The 22,262-nt window shown below is 40.7% G+C and overlaps 1 protein-coding gene across 1 annotated transcript in view; it reads left to right on the top strand.

Annotated features, from left to right (window-relative positions):
• ADGRB3 (adhesion G protein-coupled receptor B3) overlaps nt 1-22,262 on the top strand; it is a 453,898-nt gene that overhangs the window by 339,077 nt on the left and 92,559 nt on the right. The window lies entirely within an intron of this gene.

Below are 22,262 nucleotides of genomic sequence, written 5' to 3'. Positions count from 1 at the left end.
AGACTCTTAGATTCATATAAATAGCCTGTAAAAAGGTTTAGCATCACTCTTTACTTGAAGTTTCCTGTGAAATTTAACGTGTATAAAAAGCTACATAGTTGTAAAAAAAAAATCAGCTCTTTTAATAGAGAAGACTCAGTTTGCTTATGTAATCAAAGACTTGACATAGATAGAACACAGGATTGTTCTCCAGACAGAGTACATTAAAGGTAAAGAAAAGCCTTTGGTTAGTATTTTTTAATAAGAGCAGACTGATAATGTAGAAAAACTTAATCCTTTTTTTTAAAGTTTACTTACTTATTTTGAGAGACACAGAGATGTGTGCATGGGGGAGGGGCAGAGAGAGAGGGAGAGAGAGAGGGAGAGAGAGAATCCCAAGCAGGCTCCATACTGTCAGCTCAGAGCCCTGTGCAGGGCTTCAGCTCGCAAAGAGTGAGATCATGACCTGAGCCAAAACCTAGAGTCAGATGCTTAACTGACTGAGCCACCCAGGCACCCCTAAGAAAACTCAATCTTCTTCACTAAAAGAAAACCAAAGTCTAATTTTGTACTACTATACCTTTGCTATTAAAATTTTTTAACGTAAATAAATCCATTTTAATCTTAGCTTAACTACAGATAAATTCTCATTATTACTTTTTCACAAACCTACAATTTTTTTATTTCCATTGAGCTTTTGTTCTTTCTCTTTTTTTAATCCTGGAGCAATTTTTTTTTTTTTTTTAAGAACAAAATTACTTTTTTTTTTCTTTAAAACAAAACATGTCCTTGGGGCACCTGGGTGGCTCACTCTGCCACCATCTGACTCTGCCTCATGTCATGATCTCATAGTTGATGAGTTCAGCCCTGTTAGGCTCTATGCTGACAGCTCAGAGCCTGCTGCCTGCTTCAGATTCTGTCTCCCTCTCTCTGCCCCTCCCCCCTCTCTGTCTCTCTCTGTCTCTGTCTCTCTCTCTCAAAAATGAATATACTTCAAAAAAATTAAAACATGCCTTTCATGTCTTTCTTTATCCCCCTGCACCACAAAAATAAAACACACATGATTTTCCTTAACTACTCTTTGTATATAATCACTTTCTTTCATTCTATTACCTCTAGCAGTTTTGTAAAAACAAAACCCAAACAAAAACACCCCTACAATCAATTTTCACAATACTCTCCAGAGGTAAAAATCACATGCACAGAACATATTCCTGGACATATATAAACACACTGACAGACACAGACCCATAGCTTTTATTTGGAAAACTGTAGCCCTTAATGAGTAACCTTGTAGAGGCTGTGGACTAAATTTGGGGTTAGGGGAGCTTCTTTAGCCGTCTGTATTTTAAAAGCCTCTATACCCCTCCTCTTTTTTCCTTCAGTCCCGTTGGGCAGTGTTTTGATTATCTCCTAGTGTGCTTACATTTGAAAGACATGATAAGATTTATAACTTCAAGGGACAGAGAAAGAATTTAAGCTTTCACCTAGGGATTTCGGGGTGTATTTTTCTATTTTCAGAAGTGTAGGGTAAACTATTTCAAGTTTTCCTTTGTTTTAGGGGTTGGACAGCATGGAGCACTCTGTCCATTTCCTCATCAAATCACCATAACACTGCCCTCTCCATTTTCATCATTTTTTCCGAGGGATTTCACCTCTTATCCCAATCAGGCTGTCACAACATTTGGACCATAATCTAAGACAACATGCTCTTTCCTAGGTTTGCCAAATGACACACGAAGGTCTCCAGTTTCTTATCCTGCTCTCCCCACTCGTTGGTTATCCCTGAAGCCAGCATAGTAGTGGACACTTTTAGTCTCAGTTCTTCTTCCAGCTTTCTACCTTGAGCTTCAGCCTGTGGGCATCTGTTTCCAGTCGAACTGCCCACAGCAGAGGCCAGCTGACTGCAGCAACCATGCACGTCTCTTCTTGGCTGCAATGCACAATGCATAGCTCCTCAAACAAGCACGTTAGCCCAGCCTGCATATGCCCCCTCCCTCCACATAGAGGTCCATGGCCAACGTGGGATTTCCCTCATGGATGCTTCTTTCCCGTGTCCATTTCTTCCATCCCCTGCCTGGGTCGACAGTGGTTGGTTCCCATACTGGGCCCATACACAGAAGGCAAGGAGAGCCAGAAGGAAGAGGCAGACTAATTCAGATGGCTAGGTGGCAAGTTTAATGAGCAAGGGAACTTACGAGGCTTGTTTTGGGCAGATGCAAGACAAAGAGATCGCTGCATCTGCCCGTCTTAACTGGGTTCAGTCAGGTGTACTGTCCAGATGTCTCAACACCACTTTTCTGTCTCAAGGCTGTAGTCTTGAGGCCGCTTCTGAGAATGAGGAAGACAGGTGGAGCACACAGCCCAAGGACAGGAGAGGGAGTGAGAAGCCCCTAATTGCTAGGGTCAGCACACAGGTCCCGGTGGTCATGTCCTTTGGATGACCCCTGCAACATTTTGTTTGCCTAGAAACCAAGCGAGGAGCAAGTCGGAAGATAGAAAGGTCCTGTTCATGTGCATTCAACTGAAACCATTTTTACATTTCATCTTTTTATACTAGGCAGCCACTACACCCCTTCTGTATCTTGTCTCTCCAACAAAACCTCCAAGGAGGAGAAAACTATATTAGCAAAAAGCCTCTTACTGCTTTCCGCTGCTGTAGTTATCGGTTTCCCACAGTTGTGGAGCATCTGTGCTCCTGGTTCCTGGATGGGCTCCCCAGTGATCATCAGGAGATGCATTCCACAGAGGGGAGCTGACAGCCGGAGCCAGGAAAAAGGAAAGACAGTGGGACTTTTAAAAATCTATGTTCCTGGTTTTCACCTTTGCTCTGTATTCTGCCGTATGCAGAAAAATAGTCTTCATTATAACAGAAGAGCAGAGCCAGATCGCTCGTGGATCTCACTGGACAAAGCCACAAAATACTTCCTACTGTGGCTAACAAATCTTAAAGCCGCCCCTGATCTCACCAGGTAGCACTGCCCCACCTCCCATTGTATTTCCGCCCCAGTTGCGGAACCAGTGTCAGTGTTGTGTATTTATCTCTAGGCTATGTCTTCCTGTTAGGACTCCAATCAAAGACTCTGACCTCCGCCTGCGGACTTTGAATCCTGGCTCCATCACTTCTTAGCTATGTAACTTTGGGCAAGTGTTTTAACCTCTCTGTGTCCCAGTTACCTTACATATATAATAAGAAAAATAATACCTTCCTCACGTTAATGTTGTGAAGATTAAATGAGTTAATATGTGTAAAGCACTTAAAAGTGCCTGATATGCATTAAGTGCCAACCAAGGTTTTGTTTCGCTTTCCTGGGGGTAGAAAATAGGCTTTAGCCCCAAGAAACTCTAATCCCAAGAAACAGGCATAATGACTGGCGCATAATACGAGTATCTAATCTAGTTCTCAAAGACAAAGGTATCTGTTGGCTCCAAATGGCAAATACCCCAGGCAGGTTTCAATGGCAAAAGAAAATTGTATATTCCTATAACTACAAAAAACCCAAAATGTATAAGAAACATAATGGAAAAAAGAGAAAAAAAACAAAAACAAACAAAAAACCCCCCAAGTTCTCTGTAACAGGAAACAGAATCTCAGTGGGATCTCCTTTCTGTCAAACTAAAATGTCCTAGTAACGAGTCTTTCAGAATCCCCTCCTGAAAATACAGCAGCAGGCCAATTAATTAGTATGAAAGCTTAGTCAAAAGGACAATGCTACCTGGAGAACTAAGCAATTCAGTCAGCCTCACAGCATTTAATTAAGCCACAGACCAAGGAACAACTTTGTTTGGTAATTTAGAGCATACATTTCCACTGGAGCGTGTTTTCTGATTCAGGTCTCCTATATGGCTGTTTTTCTGCTGGTTAGATGTGTTCTGAAACAGAGGCGAAAACAGCATGCTCTGCCCACACAGTGGGTCCAAAAGGGATATACTACCAGGCTCTTGCACATATTATTAGGGAATTTAAGCCTATTTTCAGTCACAAATACTGATTCATGGAACATTAGCACTTTTACTCACTTTCCAGGAAACACTCAGTAGAATAAATGGGAAGCTAGAAGAAGGATCCCTTTGGTAACATGAGACAACCTTGTGGAATTTGGCAGCCAGTAGGACTTTTGCTGCTTGTGGAAAGCTAGTGTAGAAGAGCTGCACCTTAGGGGTGCCTAGGTTGCTAGCACAGTAGGTTAAGTGTCCAGCTCCTGATTTTGGCTCAGGTCATGATCTTATGGTTAGTGAATTTGAGCCCCAGGTAGGTCTCCATGCTGACAGTGCAGAGCCTGCTTGGAATTCTTTCTCCCTCTCTCTCTGCTCTTCCTCCATTCATTCTATTTCTCTCTCTCTCTCTCTCTCTCTCTCTCTAATACACATGCTTACATACATACACTTAAAAAAAGAAAAAAGAGCTTCACCTAGTAAAGAGCAGTTGCCTCTCTTTGTGAACGCTAGAGGCCTGGCCCTGTGGGTGGGGAGGTTCCGCACCCTGCACAGGGCCTTCTGCGCCTGTGCACCTCGGCCTGTAACCAGGTGCTTCTAGATAGGAATCCCACACGGTACTACCAGAACTAGTCTGAATCAGAACACAGCCAGTCCTGCCAAGGTCCAGAAGGATTAAAAGACTGAGACCATTGAGAAGGGCTCATTTTCAAAGAATCTACCTATGGGCCTTACTCTGTGTCAGGTGCCCATTGAACTACACAATGGATAGCTATAACAAAGGATGAAATTTATTAAATTTGGTGCAGCAGTCCCTGGAGAAAAAGGTAAATTCCCTGGTGACAGGCTATACCAGCTTCCTTAAGAATTTATGACATCCCAATTCAGCTGTGTTCAGGGGAGGGGGAAAGAGTAAAGCATCAGTAGGGGGGATCTTCCGTAGTCCACTGATTAGCAAGCAAAGCTCACAAAGAGAAAAGTGTGGCTCACATTGTGCTTACGCCAAAAGGTTCTCCCTATGTTCCCAGAGCTTAAGTTGGAAATTGGTCCTTTCTCAATCCCCCAAAGAGTCTTGCTTCTAACTCCTACCCAGTTTTCTCAAGAGAAAGGGTGCCAAATGAGAATCATTTGGCAAAGGAGATGAATATCAGGATGGGAACATCTGACTTAAAAAGTGGCTTACATGGAAACCCACCATTTTGAGAAGCCATAAGATGCTTGATATTTATTCCCAGAACTAAATGCTCGAGAAGGGCTTTGTGAGACTAAAAGGATAATAATAGACACCAAAATAAAAGAGCAATAAAAAATGTCCCAACCAATATCTGGCCACAAGTTCACAAAACTAAATTAAATTTTTTATTAATGTTTTTATTTATTTCTGAGAGAGAGAGAGAGACAGCGTGAGCAGGGGAGGGTCAGAGAGAGAGAGAGATACAGAATCTGAAACAGGCTCCAGGCTCTGAGCTAGCAGTTAGCACAGAGCCCCACACGGGGCTTGAACCCATGAATGGTGAGATCATGACCTGAGCCGAAGTCGGTCGCTCAACCGACTGAGCTACCTAGGCGCCCCACAAAACTAAATTTAAAAAGAGAGGGAGAGAGAGACTTAATGCCATAAATTCTAAATTACTTTTGTAATTCTTTTGTAAAAAGTGAATTGAAATGCACTTAGGCCTCCATACAAGTAATAAAATTTTTCAGAATTTGATTTTTTTAATCTCAGTTTCAGAAAGTACTTGAAAAGCTGAAGTCAGAATTATGGTAGAGTTTGTCATTTGGGGTTTTATTGGGGTTTTTTGCTTCTGTTTTTTCTCAAAGAGGATAGATGGGAGGGTGGAAAAATATGTAAAAGCATTAATAATGGGATTGTTAAGTTTTCAACTGACTAATATTTATTGGGTGACTGTAGCTGCATAGAACTAAATCTGATTCTTTGGGATGGGAGCTGAGCAAGTATGGTCTTTATTGTTAATATTTCTCAATCACTAGGTTAGGTACTAGGTAAGAGAGAGAAAAATGGGGATAGCAAAATCTCTGTCCTTATGTAGCTTAAAATACAGAAGTGAAGTCATTTTAGCATTTAAATCACTATATGATATACATGAGAGCTAATAAGTTCAGGTACAATATTTTGAGATCACAGGGAGGGATGTAAGTGTAGATCAATGCATCTGAGCAAAGGATACACGGATAGAAAAATAAATAGAGACAGACTAATGGAGGAAGCAAACATGCAAAGAAGAAAAACCAAAGCCCAAGCAGAGAGATTGTTAGTAGTGCAGTGGCTGCTCTAAAGACAGGATGTCAGAAGTAGGATGGAGGAAGATGAGCTGGGAAGATAATTAGAACTTGAGGAAATTGCTAGGGGTACTGGGAGATATATTAGAAGATACTTGTTTTTGCTTTTGTTTTGTAACAGGGTAGTAACACAATTAGAAAATGCTTTGAGCAAGAGATTAGTTTGTAATGAAAATCAAGTAAGACTGATATGTCAATGATACCCCAGAGATCAGCCAAGCCCACGGGCCTACAGACAATTTCTTGCTTCACCCTTTTCTCAGGGGTTGGAGAGGGAGCAGCCTGCCATCCAGCTGATTGTATAACAGTTGTCATGTTTATTGGAGAGGTCATTGCTGTCTTGGTCATGTGGGAGGCTCTGCTTCTTCTTTCCACTAGGGAAGACCTCCCAGAGAAGCTGAACATTATTTTGAGCCTACATTCAAATCATGGCTGTGTGAACATGGGCAATTACCTGACTTCTTTATACCTCACTTTTCTTCTCTTGTAAAGAAAGGTTAACACATTGTTTGACAGACGGTAAAAAGGCAATAGCTACAAGCTATGATTACAAATAGGAATCATAGCACAGTAAATTCACTCTGGGTCCATGATTATTATTTTTTTCAGTAAACCAATGTGTAGTCTACTTCATTTGATATTTAAACAAAGATATTCACGGATATTCTAAGGAAGTCTCACAACAAGTAGGTAAGGCATTCACGTTTTAAACGTTGGCTTAGACCAACTAAGCATGTTCAGTCAGGGTGGCATCGCCTACAAGACTGAGCTTTGCACATATTCCCCCATTAAAATACAGCAGCATGAGATACTTACTATAGTCTATAAGCCTTTCCCTGAAGNGAGCAGCCAAATATGCAACAACAGAGTGCACACAACACACTAAAAAAAAAAAAAAAAAAAAAAGACAAACACACACACACACACACACACACACAAAGTAATGATTCATGAGCTGCTGGCTTATTCCACAAAAGGGTGTCTGGAATGATGCCAAAATTACTTTTGCTACTGTTATATGTAGGTGATGAAGAAGCTCTGATTTCCATTGTTCTTAAGATTTGTATTGGGGACACCTGAGTAGCTCAGTTGGTTAAACGTCCAGCTTCGGCTCAGGTCATGATCCCACGATTCATAGGTTTGAGCCCCACATCGGGCTCTGTGCCGGCAGCTGAGAGCCTGGAACTTGCTTCGGATTCTGTGTTGCCCCCCCCCACCCCTCCCCCTCTCATATTCTCTCAAAAATAAATAAGGAAACATTAAAAAAAAAAACCTTTAGATTTATATTTGTAGACTTGTCAGAAGCAAAGCAAAACTGAGCATTTATCACCATGCATCTTACCTGGCATTGCTGACCTGCAGCTGAATCCCAAGATTTTCTCGGATGTCCCTCATCCTCCTGCCTACCTTTCATCGCTTCTCTCTGGCACACTGCCTTTATGAGTATACTTTGCACGTAGCCATCCCATTTTTTCCACTCCATTTGTAGTCCAGCTCTCCTCTGGACTCTACCGGGCAATGAAAATAATTGATCCCTGTTGTGTTCCTGGTAAAGGTCAGAGAATAGAATTATATCAGCTGACTTGATCTGTTTGACTGTGAGCATCATGATTCCCACACTGGCAAGTTGAGAGGGGTGCAAACTGTCAGAATTAAGACTGTAAGGTTGGCCAGGCACTCAGCAAAGACCCGATAGGCATCACATAAAATTGGGCATGGAGCCCTGGTTATTGCTTTTCAACATCTGGCCCCTTCTCTGAATCTTTCTAAAAGGAATATAATTGCAAATTGAAGCTGGACTTTTTTTTTCTCTTGACATTGTGTGTATTGCTCTCAACAATAACTTGGGTTTATTTAGATTTATATGAACATTGCCACTTAACCTGACAATTCATTGAAGGAGCTTCCTGAAATGTCTAGTCACGGGTATATAACCAGTTATTTATGTTTCTGATTTATCTTCTTCATTAAAAGCGTGGAGAGAAGAAAGAAAGAAAAGATCGTTATAATAGTTTATAGTAGGTACAGAAAACCAGCAGGGAGGATTGAGAACTATATGAAAAAATACAGAGAAAAGAAAGGTTAAGATTTAACAAATTAAGTTCGCAAGAAATTTCTGAGAAACAGCATTAAGAATAAAGTTATTCATTAAAAATGAAAAAATGATTAAATTTGACAATAAAAACCCCCCACAAAATACCACGTAGTAAGATGCTTTCAAAGAAAGCTTTAGAATTTATGAATTCTTACTTTGGGTTTTTTGTTCAAGAGGCATAAATGTCTAAATAATCCATAGGGATTGAGATAGTGGTACTAGTTCCCAGTATTAAGAAGTCTGAGGAAGAAATTCTGCCGAAGGAAACAGACATGACTTTGCTCCTATACAGAGTGGTTAGGAATGAAAACATAAACCAGCCTTTGAGTCTGACTCTTGATAAGTTCATTTGTAGTCCAGTCCCCTGACTGTCTCTCCAGACCTGCCTTCCTGCAGCAGCCTCGCAGTTGCTTCCTCTTGCAAGTCATCCTCCACCCCGTTCGCAATCTTCTTAATATAGTGCTTTCTTGTGATAGTGCCCTTCTCAATAATTTTACATATGCTTTGAGATTCTGCATAATCGGTCAACAGCCTACCACTGTCTGGCTTTAGCTCAGACTCTTACCCGCTCTGACCTATTTGAGTCTGGCTTCTCTTTTTTCTTATCTATTACCTCCAGGTACACTAACATAGGTCTCTACCTAGGTTTAGGTAAAAGAAGATATTTAGTTAGATGCTTCCTCAATTAAAGGAAGCAAAGGAATCATTCCTTTGCCTCTCTATGTGGCTTCTGCCTGGTGTGGTATCTCACTTCTGAAATTTGGGCCTCTCTGGGACCTTGGCCCATTCTTGTTCCACTCCTACTTCTTAAAAACAGGCTGCTAAAAACAAAAGCAAGTAAGGATAAATAAAGAAGACATGATTTGCCTAGGGAAAGACTGGCCTTGGCTAACTTTTCTTGACAGTCTCATCCTTTTTTTTTTTTTTAATATTTATTTTTGAGAGAGAGATAGAGACAGCATGAGCAGGGGAGGGTCAGAGAGAGAGGGAGATACAGAATCTGAAACAGGCTCCAGGCTCTGAGCTCGCTGTCAGCACAGAGCCCAATGCGGGGCTCGAACCCACGAACCCTGAGATCATGACCTGAGCTGAAGTCGGACGCTCAACCGAATGAGCCACCCAGGCACCTCTTGACAGTCTCATCCTTAATCACTCTTTTTTTTTTTCTTTTCTGGTTCTACACACCTTTTAGAAATATCCTCTTCATTTATAAACCTTGTGTTTTCCCATCTCTCTTTAACATTGACTTATTCTTTCTCCCTCATATGATTTGCCCTTCTCCCCTTCTCTTAATCCTTTTCTTTAATATCCTTCTCTAGAGAAGGCTGTTATTCTGGAGCCTCTTGCTTGTGCTTTCAGGTGCTCATTCTGGCAGCATTGCAGGAGCTCTGAGTTAAAAAGGAGATGCTATTTACCTGTCCCTTTTTAATTGTCTTATCACCAAAAGCTGTGAGTGCCAGACATCCCAGGTGCACCAAGTCCAGGCTGTCAAATGAGGCTAGAGTGAGCAGCACATCCATAGATTCAGTGGAAGGCCTGCCAAACAAAGGACTCTGGGTCCAAGTAGAGAATGCAGCTGTTGCCATCACAATATTAGACCAAGGAGAAACTGTATTGAAGTGTTTTACAAACCAGAAACCTGCATAAACACTATGTGTAAAAAGCCCCCATGTTTAAATCCACAGTGAAACCCATCTAACTCTTGATTTGGGGACAGCCTATTATAAGGAAGGAGACTCAAAATTCTAGCTCTTAAGAAGAAATCGGTGGTATGGGGCACCTGGGTGGCTTAGTAGGTTAAGCGTCCAACTTCAGCTCTGATTGCAATCTCATGGTTCATGAGTTTAGGACCCACGTCGGGCACTCCTCTGTCATCATGAGCTGGCTTCAGATCCTCTGTTCCCCTTTTCTCTCTGCACCTACCCCACTCATGTTCAGTCTCTCAAAAATAAAAAAAAAATTTTAAAAAAAGGAAAAGACACCGGAGGTAGAATCAAGGTTTTGTAAAATCTTTACATTCTTTTCAGGAATTAAACTACTACGTCATACCTGTGCTATTAAATATGTAGCATGTTTGTGGCCAACCATGTTAACCTCTCTGATGAGATTAATGTTAGCCTGACTACACACCACTGGTTTTCTTTCATCTAATATTTGCCAAGCCCTTGTAAAAGCTCAGAGTTCTACAGAGTGTGTGGAACCATTTCCTACTGCACATCCATTTCAAGGTTTGCACCTTTAGAGACCCTATATTCACAAGATAGAATATTTTGTGCCTATATTTTGTTCAGAATAGATGAATGTTAAGTTGCTCTAAAGAAAAATTGAGGGTGGTTGTTTTTTGAGTACGTGTGTGAGCAGTTGTATTTGGTGTATGTGTGTGTGTGTATTTTACCTCTCCCCTCAAGGTTATACTGCCTGTTTTCAATTTCTGAGGGTACTTTGTGCCTATATTTTTAAACTTACCTGCAGAGTAGAGAGTGACAGCTAAGTGAGAAGAGGTGGCCAAAGCCCTTCAGTGCCCAAATGAATTAAAGTTTCCTCTGGGTGGAGAGAATGATGGGAAAGCTTTTAACATGTGAAATCTGGTTTAAAAATAAAATAATTTATGTCAGCATTCAACACCATTTCTCATGGAAGAAACTGTTGTAGTAAGGAAACAAAACAGAGCCTAGTATGCAGCAGACATTAAGCCAGGTACCTTCAGAAATGTTGATATATCGAAACTTTACAACAACTCGGAGACAGTGTAATTACCCCCCCCCCTTTTTTTTTTACTTTTGAAAAAACTGAGGCTCATGAAGGCCCAGTCACAGAGGTAATATATGGTAGAGTCAAGATTTAAGCCCTGCTGCTCTGGACTCCAAATCCCATACTCTGTTTCATTATATATACCTCCTTGAATATAAATTCACATCAATTTCTTCTCTGAGAAACCAAATCCTTCTTATGGACGAAAGTGACTTGTATGATTGCCTAAATTTCTATTTGCATCTTTCCTGTAATTGAAAAATTCCAGTTAATATATGTTCTCTCCAGGAGTCTCAATGCAGTAATTCTTATTGTCTATTGTTCAGGGAAGGTAACTTTAAAACCTAGAGGAATTTTCAGGAACTTGGTTAAAAAAAGGGGGGGCAGGTAGAGATTTGAATGCTCTGTGTGTTCTGTTATTCGGGTGTCTGAAACTTGCAGTAACCATAAAACTTCGTTTTTGACAGTACTTTTTATACTGCAATTGAAACAGTTTTCTTCTCTTCAAGTTCATTGCTTAGCATTCCCTAGCAACTGAAATGAATTTTCACTCAGATCTTTTTACATTGTTACATCTTGATAGATTGGTTTAAGTTTCAACAATCCAATGGCAATTGCGGCAGATATGTCTTCCTCAAGGGAGTTATTAGCTTTAAACACTGGTATACTTTCTGGATAAGTGTTTGGTTTTAGCTCTCCCAGTGTAGTTGTTTATTTATTTGTTTTTAATTAAAGACCTTACCTTCAGGTCTGGTGCACAATTTCTGCTGATAATAATGGCACCTCTATATGTGGAATGGTAAAATGATAATTTGTCAAGTTTTCTTTTTTTTACAGAGGCAGACTCTTTTTTGTTTGTTTATTTTGAGAGAGAGAGAGAGAGCACATAAGCAGGGGAGGGGCAGAGAGAGGGAGACAGAGCATCTGACACAGGTTCTGCACTGACAGCAGAGAACCAGATGTGAGGCTTGAAATCAGGAACCATGAGATCATGACCTGAGTCTAAGTCGGATACCTAAGTGACTGAGCCACCCAGGTGCCCCTGTCAAGTTTTCTTTATATGTCAAAGTAGCATTATTGTTACAAGCAGAGTCAACTGTCATTCAAAGGAAGAGGCCCTCTTTGTACTCCAGACTTCCTTCTTCATGACATTCTGTATATATGCACCTCCCCAACCCCTCAAAGTGAAATGTTTCCATCTTCTGCTTATTTCCCCTTTTTGTTGTCCATTTGCAAGCCCGTCCATTTAAATAAAAGGAAAGAAGAGGCAGTTAGCTAATGAAATACTAAAAAAGCTGGAGAGGTGTGACTGGTTGACTCAGGCAGTATACCATATGACTATTGATCTTGGGGTTGTGAGTTGAAGCTCCACATTGGGTATACAGTTTAAAAAAATTAAAAAAAACAACAACAACAACACTGGAGAGGAGGGCCTCATAGCTTAGAGGCTCATGCACTGCAAGACAACAGGATGATTCTCTTTGCAGTCACATCTCTTTCCTGTCCAGCCCACTCAATTGTACGGCCCTATTTTCTGCCTCAGTGACACGTGGATATATGTGGCACCAAAGAGAGCTTCAGCTAGGTTGTGCAGCTATGACAGACCAGGCCCTGGCATATTTGATTGGTGGCAAATGAAGGTGTGCTTTTCTGTCCCCATAAATATCCTTTTCAGGTATTCACCTCAGCTACAAACAGGAGTCTGAGCTTCCTGAGCCGGAGAGCAGTTTCTCTGGCTCCCAGGTGTGCCTTTCCATCATGTCCATCACTGGCTAATTGCACTGAGTCCTGCTGCATCTTGTTTGCCGACATGTCACCATGGGCAGCTGTGGTGATACGCGACTGTGTGCGTGGCACAGCCATTTGGGAATCACCAGGTCGTCTTTGGAATGCACGCAGCTTCTAACCTGTGAGGAAAGATGCCCGTTTAAAAAAAAATTGAGAAACCTTAGGTTTTCTTAGTTTACTTTCACCCGTGACTGATGCACACACACTTCAGGACCACAGTGGTGGCAGGTCTGGCCGAGGGTAAACTCTGTTAGTTCCAGTTGCTAAACTCAGGAGAATTAATTGTGCTGAATATGATCAGGGTGAAAGGGGAGTGGTGGGGAAGGGTTGAGTCATCCTCATCATTAGCGTAAGTGAGTGATAATAGACCCTTCCCCAGGAGAAAAATCGGACTGTAGCTGGCCCCTGAAATATAAAGTAGAATCCTGAAGCAGCCTGGCACAAGATCTGTGCTTTGTAGCTAAAAATAGCAAGGTTAATTACAGAAGGGAGTGACAGCAACAGGAAGCAGCAATCGCACCCAGCAGAAGTTACTGCAGCCATAGTACTGAAGTCATTATTAACAAGAGCTGATGGTGGAGTTGTCAAAACATTAACCCTTGAGGGCTAGAGGTGGGGGAGGATGAGAGGGAAGAGAGAGGCACACACAGGTACCACCCGAAGCCAAGGTCACTTGCGGTTTCAATTCAAGTTCTCCTTGCACTTCAGTAATGAAGGCTAACTGCTTATTTACCTGAGTCAGATTCTAAAGTCTAATTATATTTGTCAACATATGACTAAGGCTCCTTACATTAAAAATGTGTGATAATCAAACATACTTATGCAGTTCTATCTCATTGTTATTCTTTGGCAAGCCTTAAATGCTATAATAAAAGCAGAGTCTTTATTTCAAATAAGTAAATGAATGTCATAGTAAAAGTCTAAAACCCTAGATAATGAATTTTCTAGCCATAAGGGCCTAGCATATAGAACAGTGCCTCAGGCAAAATCTTATGAAACTACTAAGAAAAATACTAATAAATTTTTTAAGATATGTTAAAGTTTAAGCTAATATGAAAATGTCTAAAACAAGAACATAAGATTGACCTTTACTTAAAAGAAGTTTTCTAAACCTCTAGCAATTTTTTCTTATGAGGATTCTAAGCCAAAGTTTATTATCTTTACCAGAAGGATATCTGATATTCCATTTATGTTCAGCTTTTGGTTTTAGTCATATCTGATTGTATAGACAGAAAAATATTGGTGAAAGCATTAAGAGGAGCAGTGAGGAATAAAATATTTAACACTGAAAATGGGCTCCTAAAGGAAGCTTTGTCATCCTCTTCTTAATGTTTCTTGCATTAATTTTTGTGAGAATGTCTTCATATGCTTCTCTGGAAAATAGAAATGAGGGCTATTTGAACCCTGTGGTTTTGTGTCCTCTTTCAGGTAAGCCTCAGCATTTCAGCAACACTTACCTATTATTACTGGGATTATTATCATCATGGTTATTATTAAGCACTACTTGAGCATCTGGTAGATGACAGACATGTGCTAGAGTATTTACACCTATGAATTATAACATAACTAAATGGGTTGATACTACTTTCCCTATTTGAAATAAGTGAGAACCAGGCTATAGGAGCTATAGTATTTCACTGAAAGATTTACAGTAACCACTAATCAGCAGCATAACTAGGATTCCAATGTAGAAATCCATGGTTTTCCCCCAAATTCCCTGCTGCTTCTTAATTAAGTTTTTCTTAATGATTATTATGAATCCCAACTTCCTTAATACTGTTAATTTAAGTAACTGCATTGTCTGAAGATTCAGAATGGAGTTACCCTTAATAATACTTTCTGTATTCCTTGACCTGAAGCACAGTTTACAGAAGTTGTCCAACTTTGTATATATTGTGTCTTCTTCAACAGGTCAGCCTGTAGAAGCCCCTAACTTCATGGCAGACATTTTCTAGAGATAGTGGGATGAATAATCATTATTAAGAAGTATGGTGAGAAGGTGCAAATTATCCCTCAGATCACCCCAGTTTTTTTGTCCCTTATTTAGAAAACAATTGATATGTAAGACAAAGATAGGCACAGTATGTACGTTTTTTTCTCTGAGATTCTAAACCAGGTCGAATACAGCAGTCCCTGCTTTCTCCTTGGGGGCTACATTCCAAGACCCCCAGTAGATGCCTGAAACTGTGGCACGTGAAACCACAGATAGGGAAGGACTACTGTAATTCGCAACAGAATATATTAGTTTATTTATTTGTTTTACATGACAGTCTTAATCTGTCTGCTCTAATTTCTACTCAGGGTCCTTTTCACGGCTCTGCTCTGTTCCAAGTCCTAGGAATTATATTTGTCCCCCTTCATTGCCTTCTGGTTTCTGGACTGGCTCTGCCAGTGGGGTGCTGTGCAGGAGGACAGAGAAAGGAGGTGGTGAGAAGTCAGGGTGCTTCTCTACTGACAGTGACTATACCTCTCTGTGATTCTGGCTCCTGTTGGACTGTCCCATGACGCACTTACCAGCTTCCCACAATGAGTCCGGCCCCCACTGGAAGGCTCTAACAGTTGAGCTTTGTCCAGCCTGTCCCATTGTAGGACCCAGGTGTAGGTACGAAAGGCGGCCCACATAGGTATGCCCAATATTTAATAGTTATGCATCAGGGGCACCTGGGTGGCTTAGTCAGTTAAGTGTTGACTCTTGATTTCAGCTCAGGTCATGATCTCACGGGTTCATGAGTTTGAGCCTGCACTCTGCGCCAACAGTGTTGAGCCTGCTTGGAATTCTCGCTGTCTCTCTCTTTCTCCGTCTGTATCTCTCTCCCCACGCCATCCCCACCCATGCAAGGAATCCTGCTTTCTTGTGTACTCTTTCTCTCTCAAAATAAATGTAATAAATAAATAAATAACTATTATATGTCAATACAGATGGTTAAAATATTTTCCAAATTCTTCTATGTTGACAAATATACCTTCATAATGGCAAATTAAAAGAAAAAAATTACTTGTTTCGGAATCCACAGGATAAATTCCCATACAATCTTACTCGTTAGGATGGAGGCTCTCATTTCCCACACCTAAGGCTTAGCTACTCATCTACCTGTCAGCCCTTTCTCTTCCCACTGGCCTAGGTGCTATGAGAATCCTATGACTCCAGCCAGTCTAGACCAAGAATTCTCTGCCCAGGATGTCCGCAATCCCACAGTCTCTTTGGTGTTGACCCTTCAAGTTCCTCAAAGGAAACTGAAGCTGGAAAGCTGTGTTCACATTTAGAACTTTCAGACTCTCAAGCCTCAGGCTTCAGCCCACCCTGCTATTCTTTCTTTCTTGGCTCCTTTCCACCGTTTAAGGACCTGAGTGCCCTTGCTTGGACACTGTAGGCCACACCTAAGCTTTATCTGCCACTACCACCTGCCGCTTCTTAAAGATAACGGCTTCCTTTTGGCCTCCTCTTGGCTCTAGAGATTAGTGTTTGCCACAAGAGGATAGACCCAGGGGAAGGTCCATTTGGGTCCTGCAGATAGACTTCCACTTGGATAGGGAAAGCCAAGGACTTGTACACCCAGAGTGTAGTTTGGAAGGGGTCAGGACATGGAATCTGGGTATATATATGTCCTCTTGACTCAGAGGTTTCTTTTCCCTGGAAGGAAAGTTCCTCCCAGCTAGGAAAGAACATAGCTGGGAAGGAACAAGGTGGAGCCCTCTAACGTGGAGAGCCCAGAGCAGGGTTTCATCTTGTCCAGGTCTAAGGTTACCACCAAGTTGGAAGCCCCCCAAAGATGGTGGTGATGGCATTTTCCTATTATTGCTAATCTCCGGGTTACATTTCTGTCCCCTCAGCTCTTCTCTCCCTTATTTAACCAATTCTGTGTTAAATTTACTCATCTTGAAATACCTGAAAAGTTTCTGTTTCCCTGGCTGCACCCTGATTGACATTGCTCATTTAAATTTGTTTTTAAAAGCATTGGATTGCTGTGCACAATTGGTCATTCTATGTATTCATCTGAACCAAAGAGAATAAGCCATGTCAAAGATAGATTCAGAGGTATAAAATGTTTTCTGAAAATCTAAATCTTTTTCTAACACATGCACATTTCAGAAGTCATATTTCAAAAAGCATTGTATATTTAGCTGTACCTAATTTTGCATGTGGAGTTACAAGGTAAATAGGACAGATGGAGAAAAATAGAAGTGGAATATTTCAACATGCCAAGCAGAGGGACAGGAAAGTGATAGTGATTTGAGTAAATGCTGTCTCTTACCTAATATAGAGCCTTTGATGGCAAGCTGCAGCCTTTGGATTCTCTACAATCCGCTTCGACACTTCCCACATTGAATCTTTTTCACGTGTCATTCTACTAGGGCAGTGCAGTGCTAGCTCTTAAAATAAGACTTACACATATGGTACTTATATAATGAAGATAAAACCTGTGCAGTGGGGCTGGAAATGTTCACATTTGGTCTCTTGATAACGTTTTAGGAGAGATACTGCCTGGGTTATGTAATGATTCAGTTCCTAGGTTAGTTGTTTTTCTTGTTCCTGGAAGGCATAAGAATTTGACACATACCTGACTTCTGATCTTTGCCCCCTACCTTTTTCAATTTTTCTCTTTAACTAACAAATAAGATTTTTTTTTTACTAGCAAACATTGTTCTATTATATTTTTATTTTGGTGCTAAAGCTGAATGTACTCCATTCTGAATCACCTTATCCAATTCATCACTGGAAACATAATTACTGAGAAAGATCATGGATCTGTTTGATAATATTCTGTCACTCCTGGCTTCCGAGGCTTTGCTTGTAGCTCTGCAGCCAATCTGCTCTGACTGACCCAGCAGGCAGTGCCAAGATTTGGCAATAGAGGGAAAAAGGAAAGTAATCAACTTTACTGCCCGATGTTACTAAAAACTGCAGCCAATTTTCAATTATCTATGTCAGTAGATGCAAGGATCTTTGAAATCAAGATCGAGTCCATAAATAACAAAGCAACAACAGAAACAAAATGATGGTGCCTCATTTGATCATTGGTTGCAGTCTTCTCCTGTGTTTGTCAGTCATGATTTCTGCCTATCACTGTACTGGCTTTCAATTGAGAAGAAGATCAAGCCTTAGGTCAGGATTGTGGCTACTGAGACTGGAATAAAGAACTTCATTTTTAGGTAAATGGGCATCCTGCTCCCCTTGCCCCCTCCCTCACTCTCAAACTGAATTTCCTTCCTGGAACAATGCAGGAAGAGCATCTGGAGAACCTGGGGTTTCTCACCAGAGGACCCAATCTAGTGCACTGACGGCAGAGTGGGCAGGTGCTCCAACTGAGAAAAAGGTCATACTACCCTGAACAATAGTGTTTCACTCCTTTCACCACCCAGTAGAGAGAGGCAAGAGTGGGGGTGACTGCAGGTGTTCCTGTGGTAAGTCCACCATCCAGGAGAAGATGCTGTCTCATGCAAACACCCATGCTGGGAACATAGTAGCCCCTAACACTTGCACCTGAACTATTAGAGATGTGCAGTATTCCACATTTTTAAAACGAGTATTTTAAATGTTTTATTTATTTTTGAGAGAGAGAGCACAAGGGAGAGAAGGGTAGTGAGAGAGGGGGACAGAGGATCGGAAGTGTGCTCCATGCTGCTGACAGCAGAGAGCCTAAAGTGGAGCTTTAACTCACAAACCATGAGATCATGACCTGAGCTGAGATCAGATGCTCAACCGACTGAACCATTCACCTTTATTTTTGATAGTAGCTACCATTCTTAATGGAATCAAAGAAAGAAAGTCAGTAATCTGCAAACTGCATAATCAACCACAGTGCCACAAAGGGTTGATTGTCTAAATTCATTGCCTTCAATTGTTTGTTCTGTTCCAAATGTTGGCATAGTCTCCTCATTCATGTTTAGGGGCCAGACTAGAACGTGTCTATGATTCAGAAAATCTTATTGACATCTTGGGGGAGAATCTGAGAATATATTTCCTACTTGATAGACTAGTAGCATCATATCTACATATAGAAAATGGTTTATAATATTTTACAGCTACCTGGAGTAGTTGTGTTACCCACATCACTTCTGTGGGCATCTAAGCTAAACAACAAATTGCACTTTGTTGGTGACTCCCACCAACCTTTTATCATAATATCCTTTTGGATATTTGTCATAATATCCACATGAACCTTTTGTCATAATATGGAGCCTTTTGTCATAATATCCACGTGAACTCAATTAATGGATGGCCAAAGTGAGATAGGGTTATCATCGTTAATAGAGGTAGTAAGTACAATCAACAGAATTGCACTAAAAATTTCAAGGAATTAAATAGATGCAGGAAGGTTACTCATGGTAAATTGACAGCATGGATGGTTATTTCCTATAATGATAAGTTACAAACAAGACACTCAGCAGTGTTTCCAGTCTCATCATGATTTATTCACTTATGTTACCTTTGCTTGCTTGTCCCACTTTTCCCATCTTCCAAGTACATATTTTGGGACATGGCAATATTTATCAAGAGTTAATATGAGTCGATGTCCTCCTTAAAAATAATTAGAGCCCCACACATGTCAGAGAATTAAGAGACTGGGTATCTTTCAGCTCAAGTAATGTTCCAGTGCAGGAGGCAATAAAAACGTATTATCTGAAAATTACTCCGTACAAGGCAAACCGTCATGTTCTCACTTGAATTCTTCAGAAACAGATGGCCACTCTCTTAGTAATAAAAATAATTCTCCTAACTTACCAAGCTTTTATTTCAAAATATATACACTTGAATTATGTCATGTTATCCTCATACCATTCCTGTGAGGGAGACAGGGACCAAGACATGATGCCTTATGGAGACCTCAGCAGAAAAGTCTGAAGCCAGCTCTGAACTTGTCATTACCTTCGAGGGATCTCGAGGCTCATTAGACTCTGTGCTAGGATTATGACTGATCCATTTATAGACATTGTTCTTTCTGAAAATCTGCTGCCACCTTTTTAAAAGATTGAGGATATCAACAGGGCAAAATCAGAGTTTGGCTGTATCTTGGGCTTATATTGTAGTCTTGCCACATTGAAGCAGCATTTACCCTGACTCCTATCTTTCTCAGACTTTCACTCGGGAATAAGTGCAGCATAACTGATGCACAAATGCTTAGTGGCATCAGCAGTGGAAACTCCAAGACTTGGGTCTGCAACTGTTGCTGCTCTGGTTTTGTTGTGGTGTTGATAGTGGAGGTCACAGTTGTTTCAAATGGAGATTGATTATCAATGTGTGGAGTCCACAGAACCAATACATGCCAGCTCAAGAAATATTAAGGAAATCCTACTCTGTAAATACGTCCCTCTTTGCATGAATTCTATTACAGACCACTTAGAAAAGCTTAAGGAAACTTCTACCTCAAGAAAAGCTACCTAAAGTACTCTCATTTCCTATCATTAAGATATGAGGGAGGCAGAGGAGATAGCTCTGAACTTTTCTCCCTCAGCAGTCAGGTTACTAAAGCTGGTATGAAGGGAGGGAGAATGTTGGTTTTCAGGGATGTAAATGAGAGGAGAAGAAAGGATTTCCAAAGAATGGCTCACAAATTCTACAAGATGAACTCAGAAAGAAGGGCATTGGTTGGTAATGAGGAGTACCTTAAAATGGGATAGGCAACCAAGCAAATGAACACTAGAATGGTACTATTTTGGGCTGTACTCAAAAAAGAAATTTCAGTTTTGTTTTGATGCATGATTTTAGTGAGGAAAAGATATTCAAAATTAAATTCTGTCAAATTTCTTTTTTAACATGTATCATTTGTGTTGTTAATTTTTTTCCTTTACATTAAAAAAGTAGAAAGAATTTGGCCTTGTTGAGAAAAAGAACTCATAGTTTGAGTTCCTATTCTTCCTCTTACTGAGTATATTTACTTTTGTTACCTGCCTCTTGGAGTTTCTGTGTCCTCACACCATTCAGGAGTTACTGTGAGAGTCAGATAGGATCACACATTTAGGCACTCAGTGGCACTAAGCTTCCTCCTCTTGTAAAAGAAAAATTGTACAAGACACTTGTTAAAGAAGACTTTTTTTTTTTTTCTTTTTAATTTGAGAGAGAGAGGGAGAGACAGAGNCTGTGTCCTCACACCATTCAGGAGTTACTGTGAGAGTCAGATAGGATCACACATTTAGGCACTCAGTGGCACTAAGCTTCCTCCTCTTGTAAAAGAAAAATTGTACAAGACACTTGTTAAAGAAGACTTTTTTTTTTTTCTTTTTAATTTGAGAGAGAGAGGGAGAGACAGCATGGAGAGCAAACTAGGGAGAAAGACAGAGGGAGAGAGAAGATCTCAGGCAGGCTTCTTGCTCAGTGTGGAGCCCAGTGCCTCAATCTCATGACCCTGGGATCATAACCTGAATCAAAATCAAGAGTGGGATGCTCAACCGACTGAGCCATCCAAGCACCCCGATGGATTTTTTATTGCAAAAGGGGAGAAAGACAATTGCAATAGGGCAAAGACATTGAAATGAACTCTACCAAAACAAACAAAAGAAGGGAAGATTATTTAAACTGTGGGTCAGATAAGGAAAGTACTAGAGGGTGATGGAGGAAGGTGGGTCAGTGTGATTAGGCTTATCCAAATTCAGTTCCTACCCCCTTCTAGAGACTGAGAGACATCGTCTTCATGGTTACATTTCAAAGAGATATTTCCGGGTTCTTAAGAAAGATGTTTCTGAACTATAGAAGATTTACATCCCAGAGTGGCCAAGAAAAAGTTTATAATTCCAAGTTTTCTAAAGTAAACACTCTAAGGAAAGGGAGGTGGGCCTCTAGTCAGAAAGAAGCTTATCTGAAGTTTAGTTAGGTCACCCTTCTTCCTAGTTATATCCTGCAGTTCGTAACACTCAACATGTTCCTTCTTACAAAGTTGTGGCCTGTATTCAGTTCCCCTCATATCATTTGATACCTTTAGAGTCCATCTCATCTCAAGCTCTGCTTGCTTTTTGTGCTCATTTTCACCCTAAGTCTTCTGTCCTACACAATAATAGACATTATTTTTTTGAATTTTGCATAAAACTAACCTATTTCTGAAGGACCTGTTGTTTAATGAGAGGCCTGGGAAAAGTGGCTTTTATATATCATTTAAATTTTTTTAATGTTTATTTGCTTTTGCGAGAGAGAGAGAGAGCATGAACAGGGGACAGGCAGAGAGAGCGGGAAATACAGTATCGAAGCTGACTTCAGGCTCTTAGCTGTCAGCACAGAGCCCAATCAGGGCTTGAACTCACGAACTATGAGATCATGACCTGAGCTAAAGTCAGACACTTAACCGACTGAGCCACCCAGATGCCCTAGTGGCTTTTATATTTTAAGAGTTTAGGGTTTGATTTAGTTATAAAATAGAACAAATTATCAGCTTAATACTAATGGTTTCCCATGAATTACAGTTCTCTTTTCAAAGGTACT

The sequence above is a fragment of the Crocuta crocuta genome, unplaced genomic scaffold, assembly GCF_008692635.1.
Source record: "Crocuta crocuta isolate KB4526 unplaced genomic scaffold, BGI_CrCroc_1.0 scaffold518, whole genome shotgun sequence".
Lineage (NCBI taxonomy): Eukaryota > Metazoa > Chordata > Mammalia > Carnivora > Hyaenidae > Crocuta > Crocuta crocuta.
Note: the sequence above shows the minus strand (reverse complement) of the source record. Positions and strands in the feature narration are given on the sequence as shown.